This window comes from Lepisma saccharinum, chromosome 26 (assembly GCF_977018435.1).
Source record: "Lepisma saccharinum chromosome 26, izLepSacc3.1, whole genome shotgun sequence".
In the NCBI taxonomy this organism is placed as follows: domain Eukaryota; kingdom Metazoa; phylum Arthropoda; class Insecta; order Zygentoma; family Lepismatidae; genus Lepisma; species Lepisma saccharinum.
The window spans coordinates 60,507,137-60,523,346 of NC_139254.1; the positions used below are offsets into that span (position 1 = coordinate 60,507,137).

The 16,210-nt window shown below is 39.3% G+C and overlaps 1 protein-coding gene across 1 annotated transcript in view; it reads right to left on the minus strand.

Annotated features, from left to right (window-relative positions):
• The window catches only part of hb (zinc finger protein hunchback), a 60,525-nt gene that overhangs the window by 16,208 nt on the left and 28,107 nt on the right, over positions 1-16,210 (minus strand). The window lies entirely within an intron of this gene.

The window sequence follows — 16,210 nt, forward strand, 5'->3', positions numbered from 1 at the left end:
AACACAAAAAACTTTCCCTTCCCAAACTCGCATTATAATAATCACATGACCAAACTCTCGCTCTGATTGGCTGTTCCAACAGAGAAAGCCAGTTGCAATTAGAACCCAGACTAGTAATCAAAACCAGTCCAGCAGCCAGTCCAAAGTAGGACCAGTTCCGTATGATTCGGAGTTTATACAAAAGTTGGGAGTCCCCATATTTTGGTTCTGCCATGGACCCAGGGTGGATATTTCTTTGTTGGTAGCTTTGGGTCGATCATCGGCAGCAGTTACAAAAATTTAATAAATACATATTCGCTTGCAGAGAATACACGAAAGTTGTTGACCTCCCAGAATGCATCGCGGCCAGTTTGTCGAGGCCCGCTTTGACCCACACGCCCGAGCAACAAAGGATTCCCCAAATATAGCAGCCACCCCGTTTCCGAAAACCCTTCAAGCCACCCACCACATTCATTTCGCTCAACAAACGTACTCTCATCAGGAAGTGAAGCACCCTGCCCCCGATTGCAAAAGAAAGTGGGGGAGGGCCTGCAACTGACCCTCGCACGAATGACCACTGTCCACTGCGAAATAAGCTGCAAACCAACCAGATGTCTGCTTTCTGTCTTTTGGGGCCAGCGTGTGATTTAGAACAGTGAAACGTGGCCAACAGAAGGCACACGAAACATAACGGGAACAAAATTTCCCGACCCTCAACTGTTTTTTCTTCTTCTTCTTTCCAAATGCCCTCATGGACGGGAATAAATCAAGCCGCATCTGACAATACCGCCTTTGTCATCTAGAGCGAATGTAAATTCACGAAATGAAGCCAGGTCGTTGTAAAACCCGACGCGTCATTGTTTTCGCGCGCGAAAGTTTTAAGGTCCGCTGTGGCAGCAGTCCGAACTGACCATTCCCTTTCTTCCGTTCCTAATGACGGCCAAAACCAATTCCGGTCCGCGTACCATTGTTCCCCAAAATCCAATTCATCTAACGTTAATTTCCCGAAGTTTCTAATTCAAGCAGCTGTCGCATCTAGGAGCGTGGCGCTGAAGAAGCAGAGAATTTGTCAAATGAAACGTTTCCTATCCCTTTACCCTGTGAAAGGGCACGTGGCAGATGATAACGCTCGCTGATGGCCCCTGGACTGGACGGACAAAATACCGTAAAACCTATTTAATTTAGGGGAGAAAACTGCCCCCTTTCTCACTCTGTTTCCGATAGCCCCTCGCGTCCAGTGGAACCCTGACTGAGTCATCGATGCTGGTTCTGTCCAGATTGTTCGTCCAGCATGACCAATTGATGCAAGAGTTCAATCCGGACTTGTACTGCAATATTCTCAGATTTCTTACACTAAATTTCCCCTTTTGAGACCTTTGCTATGAAATTTTCGGCAATTGTTTAACAATTTGACGCGTCTTTCATCGCTTCTTCAAAACTTCACCTTTTCTCCTTAGGGATGGTCTCGACTCGTGTGTGTCTCATTTCAAGTCTCAGAATATATAGCTACACAGTATGTTACAGCAAAAACAGATATTATCCTGAATACATGCAACTGCGCATGCAGGCCAATGACGGCGGTTCCAAAACTTGGGAGGGGGGGGGGCAAGGACAGTTTACTTCCCCTTGGTAGATAAGGTTTAGCATACTGTGGGAGGCAAAATTGGGGTGGCAACTGCCCCCTCCCTAATCCCCGTCACTGGTACAGGCTCATAATTGCCAATGATGTATTGATTTTGCCATTTTTGTACACAAAATAAATGGATTATCAAATCATCCATCTTGCATATTGCTCCCCTATCTAGAACACGGCTTCTCAAAGTTAATCTTTCCAGGACTGATTTTGTCCTCAGCTTTTTCATCACCATTGCTCGCCGTAAGAATATCTTCACTGAGACACTTCCCTCCATAAAATCATTGAATTTCTAATCAATTCAATTTAGGAGTCCCCACACAGCCAACCCGCAACGTAAAGCTCTTTCACAATCCCACTACAAGGCTCTCCCTTCTACAACAGTCTCTGTACGCTTACCCACTTTTTTTATGGCCTATCTCCAAATGTAAATCCCCCCCTCCCCCCTCAACAATCGTTAACAAAGTATGTGTACTGTATTTTTTCATTGTGCCATCTTGTGTTATGTTTTATCGTTGTTGTATTCATGCTGTTATAGTTTCAGTATAAAATGGTAGTCAGTACTGTATCTGAAACTTTAAGTATATAAATTAATAAAGAGTTGGATGTCCGAAGAAGTCGAACCGTTTAATTCGTTTTATTTTACATAATTTTTCTGGCTCCCTTGGCTAATCGCAAAGGTGAGGATGAAAAGTGGTAAGATGACAGTACAGAAAGTATACTCTCAGTAAGTCCTGACGGCAGAGCCTCGTTGTCAGCAAAATGCACTCCACAGTGAGGCTGCCATTTAGGTTTCTTCAAACAAGACCAAGAAGTGGTTAGCACATTGCGCTACGACGCCAGGGGTCCCGGGTTCGAATCCTGGCATTGGAATGGATGTTTGCGAGTGTCCATCAATTTCATCATATCATGACTCATTCCCCATCTTCGCAAATTAACCAAAAAAGTAGCACAAAAACCGAAGTAAAATAATTCAAATCAATCAATCAATTAGGGCATTTGGCCTTTCCGAAGTTTTAACCTACACTTTAACCAATACACATAGCTATTTTCAAAGTGTGGTTCTCTTCTGGCAGTCCAAGTAGGAAGACGCTTTTCTGTGGTTGAAATGGAACTCATAAAACCGACCCCAAGTTGTGCCAAAATAGTCATCGAATTTGCAGAGCCCCATATGGTCAGTACAACTGTCGAGAGGGGTGGGGGCACAAGCTGACCCCTAAGCAGGTGCGGCAAAAGCGAGAATTACCTCGGGGCCACAGAGGGCAAAAGGGCGGGCAGCTGCCCTTTGCTGGCGTTTCAGCATCGTACGATTTCTGACCTCCGCCGCCCAATTTGCCCTGTTTTATGTGATTTTTATTCAGCAAGGGTGAAAAGGCCGTGACCAGCGGTCGCACCTGAAAAATGCTCTCTTTTACATCACAGTGTGACCTGGTCAGAAGTCAAAAGCTTAGGGTTGGATCCACGGCCTTTGGACAATGGCGTGGTCAAAGAGGTTATGGCCCCGAGGGTGAACGTTCATTTCTATTTCAACACCATCCCCCAAGAGCCCTGTTGCAGTTTGATGGGAAAATGCACCCAAATCCACGCTGTCCAACATCCCTTTCTGCTGTAACCCTGATATATTGCCATCTTCTTTGCGGAACACACACTCATCTGCTGGTAAGAACATGTAAAAAGGGAAGTCCATTCAAAGAAAGAAAAGCAGGGTTACGAAATCGTTGACCTCATTGTGTGCGAATTGTGGTAACCAACTAATTCCCAAGAGTTGCTGAAACTTTTAAACTTCCCACTATCCCATTGGTTCGTCCAGCTTGGCTTCCTCAAGCTACCGTTTTTATGCATCTTTCTATTATAAGTTTTCAAAGAAAAGTTCACTGGTCAGCTGCTCTGTTAAAGTGTGTGCAGTTTTTAACTTTCCGTGAACGTCTTTGAACAGAGAGAAATGTACAAACCCCAGGAGCGTATATTCCAGGCTAGTGTGAATTGTGATAAGTTTGCAACCTGATTACTTTTGAGATGGCAACATGGCTTCCTTGAAGACAACGAGATGAGTCTAGTGTTCTCCCCTCCTCCATAGCCTAGGACCAGGTGTCATAGTGAGCTAGTCCAGGTCTTAAGACTCTGCATACGCCACTGACAAACCCATCGAAGTACTTTTCTCCTACACTGCTATCGTAAAATTTACAATATTCGACCGTTAAAACTTAACGACCTGTTAATTTACAAAAAGAGAACGCAATCGTTTATATCGTCAGCGTATGTGAATTCATGTGCGTCATCTCTCTGTACTCTCGCCTCACTCAGCACTACCGCAATTCGCTTCTTTACTCCATATATGGCAATACAAGGTGGCCACTCTAGGACCATGATAAAATCCAAGTATAATACCCAGTTTTCAAGGCGAACTTTCCAAAAATTCAAGAGTCCAAGCAGATGCTATCTCTTGCTATCCCAACACACATAAATATATTAACAATATAAAGGGTTTCTGAAATTCCAAACTGTGTATAGGCTATATATGTACTATTTAATTTAAGGTGCTGAGTTTACCTGCCATTTCACATAGTCAAACTGGAAATATAGCTACAAACAAGACGCAAATGTAACGGAATATACGAAAAATTGTTAATTGTGTAAGGATTTCAAACTCAAATTTACCTAATCAAATTCAAGATATCTTATTTTGCAATAATCTTCCCTCTGTCAGATAGAATCTTCTGCAAAGGACAGTAGCAAAGTAGATTAGATTTATTTTATTTTTGTTACATTTAGTTTTCTTTTAAGCTGTCTCTTCCTTTGTCCCCTACATCACATTCTTCCTTTTCCCCCAACCGTTCTTCTTCCAGTCTTTCTTCCTTCTTCCTCGCCCCACTTCTCTTTTCCTGCACTCTCACCAAAAATCATACATTTTACTTTACACACACTTACAATATAAAGATGGCTCGTCTGGAGCATGATCACTCATTTCGCTGCCTTCTCAAATAGCTTTCCCCCGCCGTTCTCTTACTTCTCCCGGGTATTTCCCCACTTGCTGCCCCGCTTCCTTTGTCTTTATTCTGTCGTCTACCACTTCTATCACCTCCATACCTGATAAGTTTTTCATCCATTTGTCCCTTAGGTCACGTGTAGAAGGGCAGTTCAGTAGGATATGTTTGTCCGTCTCCTCCCCCTCGCACAAAGGGCATATCAAAGTAAAAGAATTGAGAGAATTCTGTTTCATTTTCCACGTAGCTTCCCTTTTTTCTTCAGTGATAAACATAAAAGCAAAACTGTGAAAAATTTTCCTCAGGGCATTTGTAAATGTATTAATTAATTTGAATTAATAAAAGTTGCAACTTTTTCACGTAGAATTCACGCATAATTCCCGGTGAGTGGCCACCCTTCAAAAACATCAAAGCAGTACCCCCTCACAAATACCTAGGCATTGTTTTCAATCAAAATCTCATTTTGAGGAACATGGGAGTATTATAGGCACCAGAAAAAAAGGCCATGCGTCTCATAGGTTTACTGCATCGTTTCACTGAAATTAGCAATATCTCAGCCCTCACCTTAAACTTCAAGTCATTCATTTCTCCAATACTAGAATCCTGCTCCCCGTCTGGTCCATGGCGAGTCCCACTCAGCTCTCTAGATTCGATTCAGTTCCTCACTTTTTCCTAGCTATAGTTCGTTACAGGATTCCCTCATTACGCAATCTTTATCTTCGCATCTCTTGTCTTTTTTCTAAACTTACAGACTGCATCAGCGCAGAATGATTTCAATTACTTATAGAAAATTGTCAATGGCAAAATCCTCTGCAACACTCTCTTTGAGGAATTCCCACTTCCGAGTACTAACGCGCACACCACGGTACAGAAACATATTCTACACAAAAAAACTTAAGACTGGAAAATCAAAAAGGATCTCTTCTACAGACTTCCCACACAATATAATGACCTCCCATCAAGTGTTAATATATTTTCCTCGGAGTACGCCTTTCGGTCTTCAATCAGAAGAATTGCTTGTAAATAATATCAAATACAGTAAAACGTCGTTCATCTGGACACCGATAAGAGGGACTTCGATTAATCCGGACAGGCAAAAGGCAAGAAAACAAAGCAGAATGCAAGGTTTTATTTATATGTGGCTAGAAGTCAACAAGAGAACTTCCCAAAGAAAAGGCAGTCAACCACTGATGAAATTCTGTTTCCCGCAGACTTTGCACTATGCTGTATAGTGTATTTAGGTCTATGCTCCTTAAATACACCATAATAAACGTGTTTTGTTGCTATAATTCACTTTCTACTGTTCTTTTAGGTTATTTCAGTTAATCCGGACTTTCGTTAAACCTGTCAACTTATCCCCACCCATTAGTCCGGATTAACGAGGTTATACTGTAGTGCACATTCATAACATCATCACTCATCCCTAGGGTGACCAGACGTCCTCTTTTATCCGGACATGTCCTCCTTTTTAGGTGTCTGTCCGGCGTCCGGGCGGGTTTTTTAGAAATCGGTAAATGTCCTCCTTTTTTGGAAAGAGTATAGCATTGACCATAGAAAATGTGCTGTATACAGAATGCTTCATTTGGTGCGCGTTAATTCGAGCTATGATTCGAGCAATGCTCACCTAGCATCTGGGAGCTCAATACGATCAATTTCCCGACTGAGTAATTAGTAGGGCGCGTATTTATGGCACTAAAAACCTCTGAAATAGGCAGTCAAATAGGCCAAAATGATGAAAATAGGCACAAAAAGCACCATAAACCAGTGATGTGCGGTGACGTCGACCCTTGGGGTAGCAGTGATTGGCGTGTTCAAGGGGTTGAGGTTGGTGTGGGTCACACCCCTCCCCCCTTTAGGGCCCAGTATTCCTAAAAAAGAATGTCAATAAGAGGAAAAGATTGCAAAATGATGAATGAGTACTAAAACCCCACCCACATTCGAAAATAAAAGACAATTTGATTTCACCACTAAGTCAGAGATCCTGGGTTCGAATCTCGGCTTGGCCATAGGTATTCTTTGCGTGTGTCCCTTCATCAATTTTATCGTATCATCTTCGCGATTAGCGAAAAGTGGGGGAAAGGGGGAGTAAAATAAACCATATCAAGCAATCAATCAATTATTTGATTTCATTTTTGTTACTTAGCGTCGCTTTTTTGTCACATTTGGTTAATTGCGAAGATGATACGATAAAATTAATGAAGGGACAAACACAAAGAACACCCATGCCCAAGTCTGAGTTCGAACCCGGAACTCCTGGTGTCCTAGCGCGCTGTGATAACCACTACTCCCTCACGGTTGGTTGATTTGGTTTAAGTCCACTTTATGCACAGAAACAAAACAGGTAACAAAACACACTTTTTTGTAGTTTCTTCAATAATATTCATTTGGCTTTTCGAGTTCTGAGATACGTTTTTCATTCGAAATTATTTCATTATTCATTGCAGAGTACAGCACATAGGAACAAGAATGCGCGCTCATCACGGGTTCGAATCCCGGCCTGGATTGTTCATATGAGGTCCCTTCATCAATTTCATCATATCATCACTCATCCTCATTTTCGCGATAACCAATGTGGCAGAAAAGCGAAGTAAAATAAACCAAACCAACAACAATATGAACACGCGTTCTCTTGCCCAAATAAATACATCCGTATTATGACTGTTAGAGGCCAAGTGTAGTAAATTTAAATAAAACACTATTAAAACGAGAGTGAGAGAGAGCCCGAGTACATATTTGTAATTTAATCATTATATATTCCATACTTGAAAAAAGAAATAAAGAAAGCATAACATTATTGTCTGCACATAACACGTTCCCATTTCATAAATAATAAAACCACATCCCATATTATACATACATATTGTAAAACGTATAACAGTTGTGTAAATACAGAGAACAAAAGTACTGCAGAAAAGTTTACCCTGAGTTCTATAGAGGATTTACAAAAAAATCTATGAGAAACCAGTCCCCTATCTGTCCTATAGGGGATAGACTAGGAGACCTGAAAGCCTGGGCTTTGAACCAATTGCAGCGGGGGCGAGGGGGGCAAGGGAGGTAGAGGTAGAAATCTTCCTTTACCTTCGGGCGGCCGTTTCTACCTGGAAACTGGTCAGGCGGAGGAAGAGCGAGCTAGGGTATACATCTAGCTTTGCCCGCGTATCGGACCGATGGACGAGAAGCGCGCGGAAAAGAAAGTGTTGCATATGAGCTGTGGTGGCTTTAACAAGACAATAAATATTGTGATTTGAATATAATTCGAAATGTGAGATTGATTTATCTATCTCTGCTAGACTAGCTATTCCTCAGTGCACGTCACTGCCATAAACTAAGAAAAGGCACGAAAATAGGCACTAAAAAGGCACCCCAAAAATTAAAAAAAGGACATAAAAATAGGCAATGAATGTGAACTTATTTAAATTTTCTTATTACAATGCACAGTTATACTGTATTAGTACTTCAGTTTATACATAAAAGTGCGCTAGCGATTAACATACTATAATACTCTTTTGATCGAAATTCACATTTGCGGGGAATCGTCTGTTAAAGTAATTCTCACAAAAAGAGCTTGTGCTAACGACTGCAAATTTGAACAAATGATGAATAAACAATTTGCACCACTGTAACAAAAAATATTTAAAACAATGTTCCAATTCAGACCATCAAATCTGGCGAATTCCAGATTTCAGTCAGTACAACATCAACATCTTTCAATATAAGGAAAGCCAAATGCACGTAAGAAACTGGAGTATGCAAAATTTCAGAATATCCATTTTTTGGCACGATTAAGCAAAATAGGCACTAACCATCAAAATAGGAATTTATAGGCACTATAAAAATGTGTTTTCAGAATAGAAACTCCAGGCTTACTACAAAGGAATAAAAAACGCCGCACCCCTGTCATTAGTATTAAGCGCTGAGACTGCTGGGACGCATGTAGTCTGTGCAGTTCTTTCTCGGTTAATTGATTTGGTTTATTTTACTTCGTTTTTTTCACTTTTGGCTAATCGCGAACATGAGTATGAGCGATGATATGATGATTTTGATGAAGGACACACATGCCCAGGTCGGGATTCGAAACCGAGGCCTCTGGCGTGTGCTAACCACTCCAACACAGAGGTCGGCAAGTTCCTTTTCGAGTTATACATACGCGATACAGAAATGCGTAGTGAGAATTTTGATTATTAAGTAATATTTACTTTCATGAAATAACGAAGCGAAAAAAAATATCCAGTTTTAAAGGATGGAAGAAACGAATATGGGTTAAAGTGTAATGTGGTTGCCACTTTCCCCTGCTGTTGAAAGAGTGCCAGAAATATTCGTGGCATTGAAATCATATTTCTCTACCCAATACAAACTACCAAACTACCTAAAATTTTAATTTGGCTTTCCGAAATAAGTTAAGCGAATCTTGCTTGTTACATTTGCATTCACTTGTGGAGATATTTCAGTCTAATATCCAAAAATTAGAAAAGGAGTAAAATTCTGTGCTTCAAATTATAGATATTCTTTGCAATTTGTTAAAAAAACAGATTAGGAGATTGCTTTCTTTGCTTAAACGTAAGATGAAGTTCTTGAAAGAGATCTTCTGAAAAGCATCTGTGAGAAAATGTTGGTAAGATTTTGTATATTGGAGTAATGGCAAATGTATAGCCATTTTTTGGGGTGTCCTCTTTTTTATGACTTCGCCTTCCTTTTTCGCCTGCTCTGTCCTATTTTTTGAATGTATGTATCTGGTCACCCTACTCATCCCCATCTTTGCAAATTAGCCAAAAGTGGCACAAAAGCGAAGCAAAATAATGCAAATCAATTAATTCAGTGTAAAATGGCTATCTGTGCTGTCTGGAAGTTTCTAAATACATAAATTATACAACGTTGTTGTCCAAGTTCAATTTCACCATTATTTGATAGTTTTCAAGTAGAATTTTCCATTACTTCGTGCAAATTAGTCTTTAATGGGTTTTAGATAAGGAGATCAGTCACACATTGAAGGGTGCAAAATGGCCTAATGTGCAAACGCACCCTAAAAATTGAGTGAAAACTTTTCTAATTAATTTTTAAAAACATAAGAATGACAAATTGCGCCCTGTTAAGTTACACAATACTACTTGGAATATTAAAATCCCAATATTTTATCTTTCATAATGATTGGTTATAAATATAAAATTATTATAAACTGCAACTGTGCATAGTATCACAAATATTTTTAAAAATTGTGGCACCAAAATTATATTAATTACGGTTATTTATGTTTAGCTGATAATGCTTTAAAAACTGCCATTGTCATTTTTATACGATAGTTGGACGGCAGCGGAAATAGGCGGTTTTAGACCGTAATTTCTCTCAGGGGTTTTAAAAAAGTTTTTTAAAAAAACAAACAAAAAAACACCTGGGCCCAGGTGGGTTTAATCGTTTTTTTCGGGTTTAATTGGGTTTTGTCGAGCTTTTATAAATAAAATGTGAATACATGTAATATAATTCACATTTGTAATTGCCGCTCAACTACCTACTGCACTTCTCCGCCCGGCACGCAAACTTGCAGACCACAACAAACTGCTAAATGTTTATTTTTTTATCCTTTATTCTCTTACAATTTCCTGGTTACCTCTGTGCCTCTGTGGATAGCAAGTTTGTATGTTTGAATTGATATTAGCAGAAGTTGTATCAATAATGGATACATTATGATATACATTACGACTTTTGTCAGAACCGTCAAGAGATCAATTGCAGGTGTGTACTATTATCTTCAGTCACAAGCACAATCAAATAGCGATAGCATAGATAGTATACATATATTCCCAGATATTAGATCGAAAGAAACTAACTTCAGATCTGATTTCAGTGACTTATTTATTAGAATATATCTCATAAGGCGACTGAAAGCAACATATTTTCATTTGCGTAGCTTTCTTCATTAACAATTCAAAGCAAAATTAAATGACAGTCGTGATCGCATTCTAAGAATCTAAAATGCAATCTTCATTAGTATACACCCCTATGACATTTCTTCATTTCAGAAATCATTGAAATACCAAAGTTAATGAAAAACCCACTGGGTTTTAAAATAGTTTTTTTCAAGTGGGCTCTGATTTCTGTAGGCAACTTTTTACTTTCGGGATAAGAAATACAACAATTGTTAGGGTGAACACGGTCGTCTTTTGCTGTGAACTGCCCAACTATGCTTCCAAAATACATTTTGTGAAGTCTAAATATATTTAACGATAGAAAATAAAGCATCGCAGAAACTTTTCCATCGATTAGGAACGTTTCATTGTTTTTCTGACAAGAAAAATTGAGTATTGGACTTGAATGGAACACAGTAAATTCCCCACCAAATTGCATTGTTTAAATTACAAGTACACAAAGTACGTTTGAACGGATTTGGAAGTATAAAGTAAGTTTGAACGGATTTGGAAGTATAAAGTAAGTTTGAACGGATTTTGAAGTATAAAGTAAGTTTGAACGGATTTTGAGGTATAGAGTAAGATTGAACGGATTTTGACGTATAAAGTAAGTTTGAACGGATTTTGACGTATAAAGTAAGTTTGAACGGATTTTGACGTCTAAAGTAAGTTTAAACGGATTTTGACGTATAAAGTAAGTTTAAACGGATTTTGACGTATAAAGTAAGTTTAAACGGATTTTGACGTATAAAGTAAGTTTAAACGGATTTTGAAGTACAAGGTAAGTTTGAACGGATTTTGAAGTACAAGGTAAGTTTGAACGAATTTTGAAGTACAAGGTAAGTTTGAACGGATTTTGAAGTATAGAATGTGGCGTTCTTTAACATTTGCGTTTATTTTATTTATTCAAGCGTGTGGAAATATCGACGGCGCGACAGGCATGCACGATAAGAATTGACTTTGGGTGTAAATTTTATACACACAGAATCTAAATGTGTCAATTGGCACAAATCTATGCACTCCAGCAATATATTTAAGTGCACAAACTGCTAATGATGCATTTATTACCAAATTCGTTTAATAATCATGTGTTTAGAGTTACTAAATAATTTGAACATAATCACCAAATTTAATAAATCCTACTAAGTTTATTGTTTATAGTTACGAGAAAGCTTAACCAAACATGTTTCGCGAATTGAAAAAAGTCACTGTCTCTCTCTCTCTGTGTAATATGAAAATAATCAGCAAAAGAACGAAAATAAAATAATATAAAGGTCGAAGAGAATATACAAAGAAAGAATTTTGGTTACGTATGTGTACATGTGGTTTGGTTTGGTTCGGGTAGTATAACTGAAAAAGGAAGATTTAGAGTGGAAATGAGCTAACTAAAATACACACGTAAATGGAATATCTGGAAGTAAAACGCATCTTCTAATAAACAATCCCAGGGAAATATTTATGTAGGTTATGAACTGTGGTTGTGAAACATGGACCGTTAGTAACGGGGGAAAAGAAATGCAAACATCTGAGATGGTATCGAAGAATGCTAAAATACCTCAGTAAGTGGATCAAGTTAGAAATGAAAAAGTGTTTGAAAATATCAAATGAACAGTAAAAATTGTAGAAAACTTACGGAAGAGAAGTGTGGTCCATCGGGAAAGTCTGTAGAAGGAGAAAGGAGACATAGAAGAGGGAAATGAAGAAGGGAATACGTTGATCATAATATAATTTAAGAGGTAAGGAAATGAAGTAAAATTCCTAGCGGAGACATACAAGCGAAAAAAAAAAAATCAAAGGATTCGGAGGTAGCGCAGTAAAACTATAGCCCAGAACTGATCACTCTCCAGGTATTTAGTGATGTTATGAAATATGTAATTAGTTTATTTGTTGAACGCCCATTTATAGCATTCGTCACAAGTTCTGCCGGTGCCAGAATTTCTGGTGTGAGTGGGTGGGCGGGCCACTGCAGGACTTTGAAATATTTATGTTGCCACATCTTCAAAAAAACATCTTTTGGCGTTCATTTTGTTATTACGTGATTAATGCAAGGATTTATTATTGAAAATAAGAGGAAATGTACATACCCTATTGGATTGATTTGGTGTTTTAAGTCCACTTTATGCATAGTAAGGCTAATTGGGACTGGACCTACAGCTTAAAGTGGGATCCGAACCACTATGTGCCTCCACAGGGTATCGAACCCGGGATACCTTGATTACAAGGCGAGGACGCTACCACTGCACCATCGGGGAGGCCCGTACATACCCTATTGGAGAAAATTGTACAAATTCAAATGTTGAATTTGAGTGGGCTCAGACGAAGTATCATTCAACTTCATCTTCGCAATTAGTCAAAAGAAGCAGAGACGCGATGCAAAATAAAACATTACGGACAGTTTGTGTTCGTTCTGTTATTTCTGGTTCCAAATTATAGATCATAGTCTATGATCATATGGTGTAGTCGGTATGGCATCTGACTGTCACGCGGGAGACCTGGGTTTGATTCCCGGTGTGGGTGAGCCCGCACAAAGCGGCTCTGTGGCTAACCAGCTTCAAATCAATGGATGCATGCGGGGGTAAAGGCTGCCGGAGCGTAGTGCTCATCACATCACTCCAAAATAGCAGAGTTCGACAATGTGCGGGGCCTCGTCAGATCTTTCCCTGTCAAGCAGACCAAAGGGCATATGCAAGTGCATTAATTCTTAAAATACTTTGTAATTACTTCTATACAATTTTAAATTTTGCATTCCAATATCGTATTTTGTGTATTATATATTTTGTATTTTGTGTGTTATATTCAGGGCGTTAAGACTTGTGTGTATGAGTATAATGTGTGTGTGTGGACTTATGTGAAACGACTTAATGTACTTTGTGTATAATATAATAGCTAATGTATAATTTTATGTGTATGGTTGAGTGGAAGAAAAGGCTTTGTACGGCCTTAACTCTGCCATTTAAAACAAGGCGTTAATAAATAAATAAATAAATACCCCCAATTGTGACTTCATGGTACGTTGCAATATGCACGGAGAATTTTACCTTTAATTATTAGTCTCGACAATAATTTTGATTCACCTTTTATTTAATGTACGTTTTACCAAGATATTCAACCTTTGAGGCAGTGGCGTGCCCAGGATTTTCGAATGGTGGTGGTGGATTACGTACACTTTTTCTGGTAGTCGGCTCTCATTTTGCCATCTTTTCCTACCTTTGACGTTTCTTTTGTTTTTTAGAAATACTGGGCCAAAGGGGCGGGGGTATAACCCCCACCAACCCCCCTTGGCACGCCACTGGGCAGAGGCTTCTTTAAAATAACTAGGATCATGTAGTGTCGAAATCCGAAGTCTGAAAATTCCTTAAATATTTTTGCCAGCAGCGCATACTTTCCCACACAAGTATTTTTGCAAGGAAAGGAGAATGCCCCCTTCCCCTTTCCACAATTAATGCTCCATACAGTTGAGAAAAGAACACAGGAAGCAAAATTTCCTAGAAAGACTGCGTGACACCAATTTTTTCCCCTCCTCCCCGCTTTCTAAATAGACAGCTCGCCTCCGGGTCAGCGGCAGAAACAGGATATACTAGAGGGAGGAGGGACATTTTAGTTGGCTTGGAGTTTTTCAAATGGTTTTCAAAGGGTGTCAGGGCAGCTGACTTCAATGGGGAGGAAGGGTATTTTTGGAAGCAGCTCGAGGGCGGGAGGGGATTAGAAAGCAAAGTAGAACATGGTGTCGTCAGCCGAACGCCCTCCCAGCACAAATCAAAAGAATTCATGGAAGGACTAAAATACGCGAGTCAGGATAATTGCCTGGTGGGAGATTTGTTTAAAAGATTCGCGCATTTTTCCTCCTTCGCTGCTGAACAAACGCTTTGCAGATGGTCACGTGATTTTTTAAGAAAGGCGTGCAGCGTTGTATGTTGGTTGTGTGGTGCGGGTAATTGTCGAGGAGTTGCAGGTGTAATGGAGGTTATAGATAGAACCTGAAAGTTTGGCAAAATGTTTTTTTTCCCTGCTGCATTTGCTGATAAAAATTGATCTCGATATGTATTTTTTTATGTTATTGCTAATGTTTTAGAAACTTTTTCATATTGCCTATTTCCTCCTTTTTAGTTTTAATGTCTTTTTGCCATTTTCAATGACATTTTAGAATATTTTTTTTTATGTATATGACTTTTTTCTTTCAAAAACGTTATTTATTAGCGCATGCTGGTGTTGGCAGATTTGGAGAAAAGGGGCGAAACTGTTCAGTATCCATGAAGGTCTTCAAGCAGCTGATTGAAGAGCCAAGAGGAAAAAGGTAGCTGTTGCAGAAAAGCAATAATGTGTAATGAGTACAAATGTGGAATTGAGAAAATTGAAAACAATTTGTGACATTCTTAAAGGTGGTAATTTTTTCTTGACGATATGAATCCGATTACAATAGCCTATTTCATGCAAGCTCCAATTACTTCTGTCTCGAAATAGAGAGATAGTGTTTGTTATGAAGGGCACGCTTTCTGATAGACAGTTGTCTATGAATGTCGAAAACTTGTTTAAAAAAAGTTATTACGTGTAATCAAGGAAATAGAGAAAAGTCGATTTTTAACTTTTTGTGTTCTAGTTATAATTGATGCATTCTTGTGTTTTGCTTTATTTTACGTCGCTTTTCTTCCACGTTTCGCTAATCGCGACGATGGAAATGAGTGATAAGATGAAGGGACTATCACAAACACACATGTAGCACAAAGTTCAGGCGCCAGAGCCTCGTTAGCCTGCAAGAACGGAAGTGGGCTTGCTTTTGGGTGCCTCTCACAACCCAACGACGAACCTGATAGTGGGACGAGCGCAATGAGAACCAGGCCTGTGTACGGAGGAGGCTGAAGCCTACGGTGCCATTCAAAGCTTTTTTTCTATTTATCAAAAGAAAGAAAACAGAGTAAGAACATACGAAGGCAAAATTTACATTTGGCAGAGGTATATTCTGGTAACACACTGCTGTAATGTTTTGTTTTCCAAAGTAGTACGGCCTTAACTCTGCCATTTAAAATAAGACGCTAATATATACATAAATAAAAATCATCAAAATTCTTATTAACCCACTTAATACGAACCCACTTCGTGCACACTCTCCAATATGGAGTGGTTATCACATCGCGCTACGACACCAGGGGTCCCGTGTTCGAATCCTGGCCTGGGCGTGGATGTTTGCGAGTGTCCATTCATGACTTGCATCATATCATTACTCAGTCTCACCTTCGCAAATTAGCCAAAAGTGGCACAAGAAGCTAAGTAAAATAAAGCAAATCAATATTTTCAATAAAGGGTTTTCTAACAGTAACATTTCGTCGGCCATTTTGATATCTGATACACATCAAACTCTACCAGCAGGACATACGATTTTCCTGATGCAGTCGCACGATATCACCAGAACGTCCATCAGTCGAGCATGGTGGACACGACATTGCAAACAGTGTTGCCAATAGCACGAGAGAAAAACGGGCTAAATCGCACCCAAAATGGAGCTAGAATTCACATCCAAGGGGCTAGATTTACAAAGGTGCGGCTGCGTACTGAAAAAAGTCTGGTTCTTAATTATTGGGTGTTTTGGTGCAAAATTTCTGAAACTCAAGAACCACAACTAATCAACTGTCAAGATGAGGGACATAAGCTCAACTAAATTAAATTTTCTTACCTTAAATAACCTTAAAAAAATTATTTCCCCCGTAAATTGTGGTGCA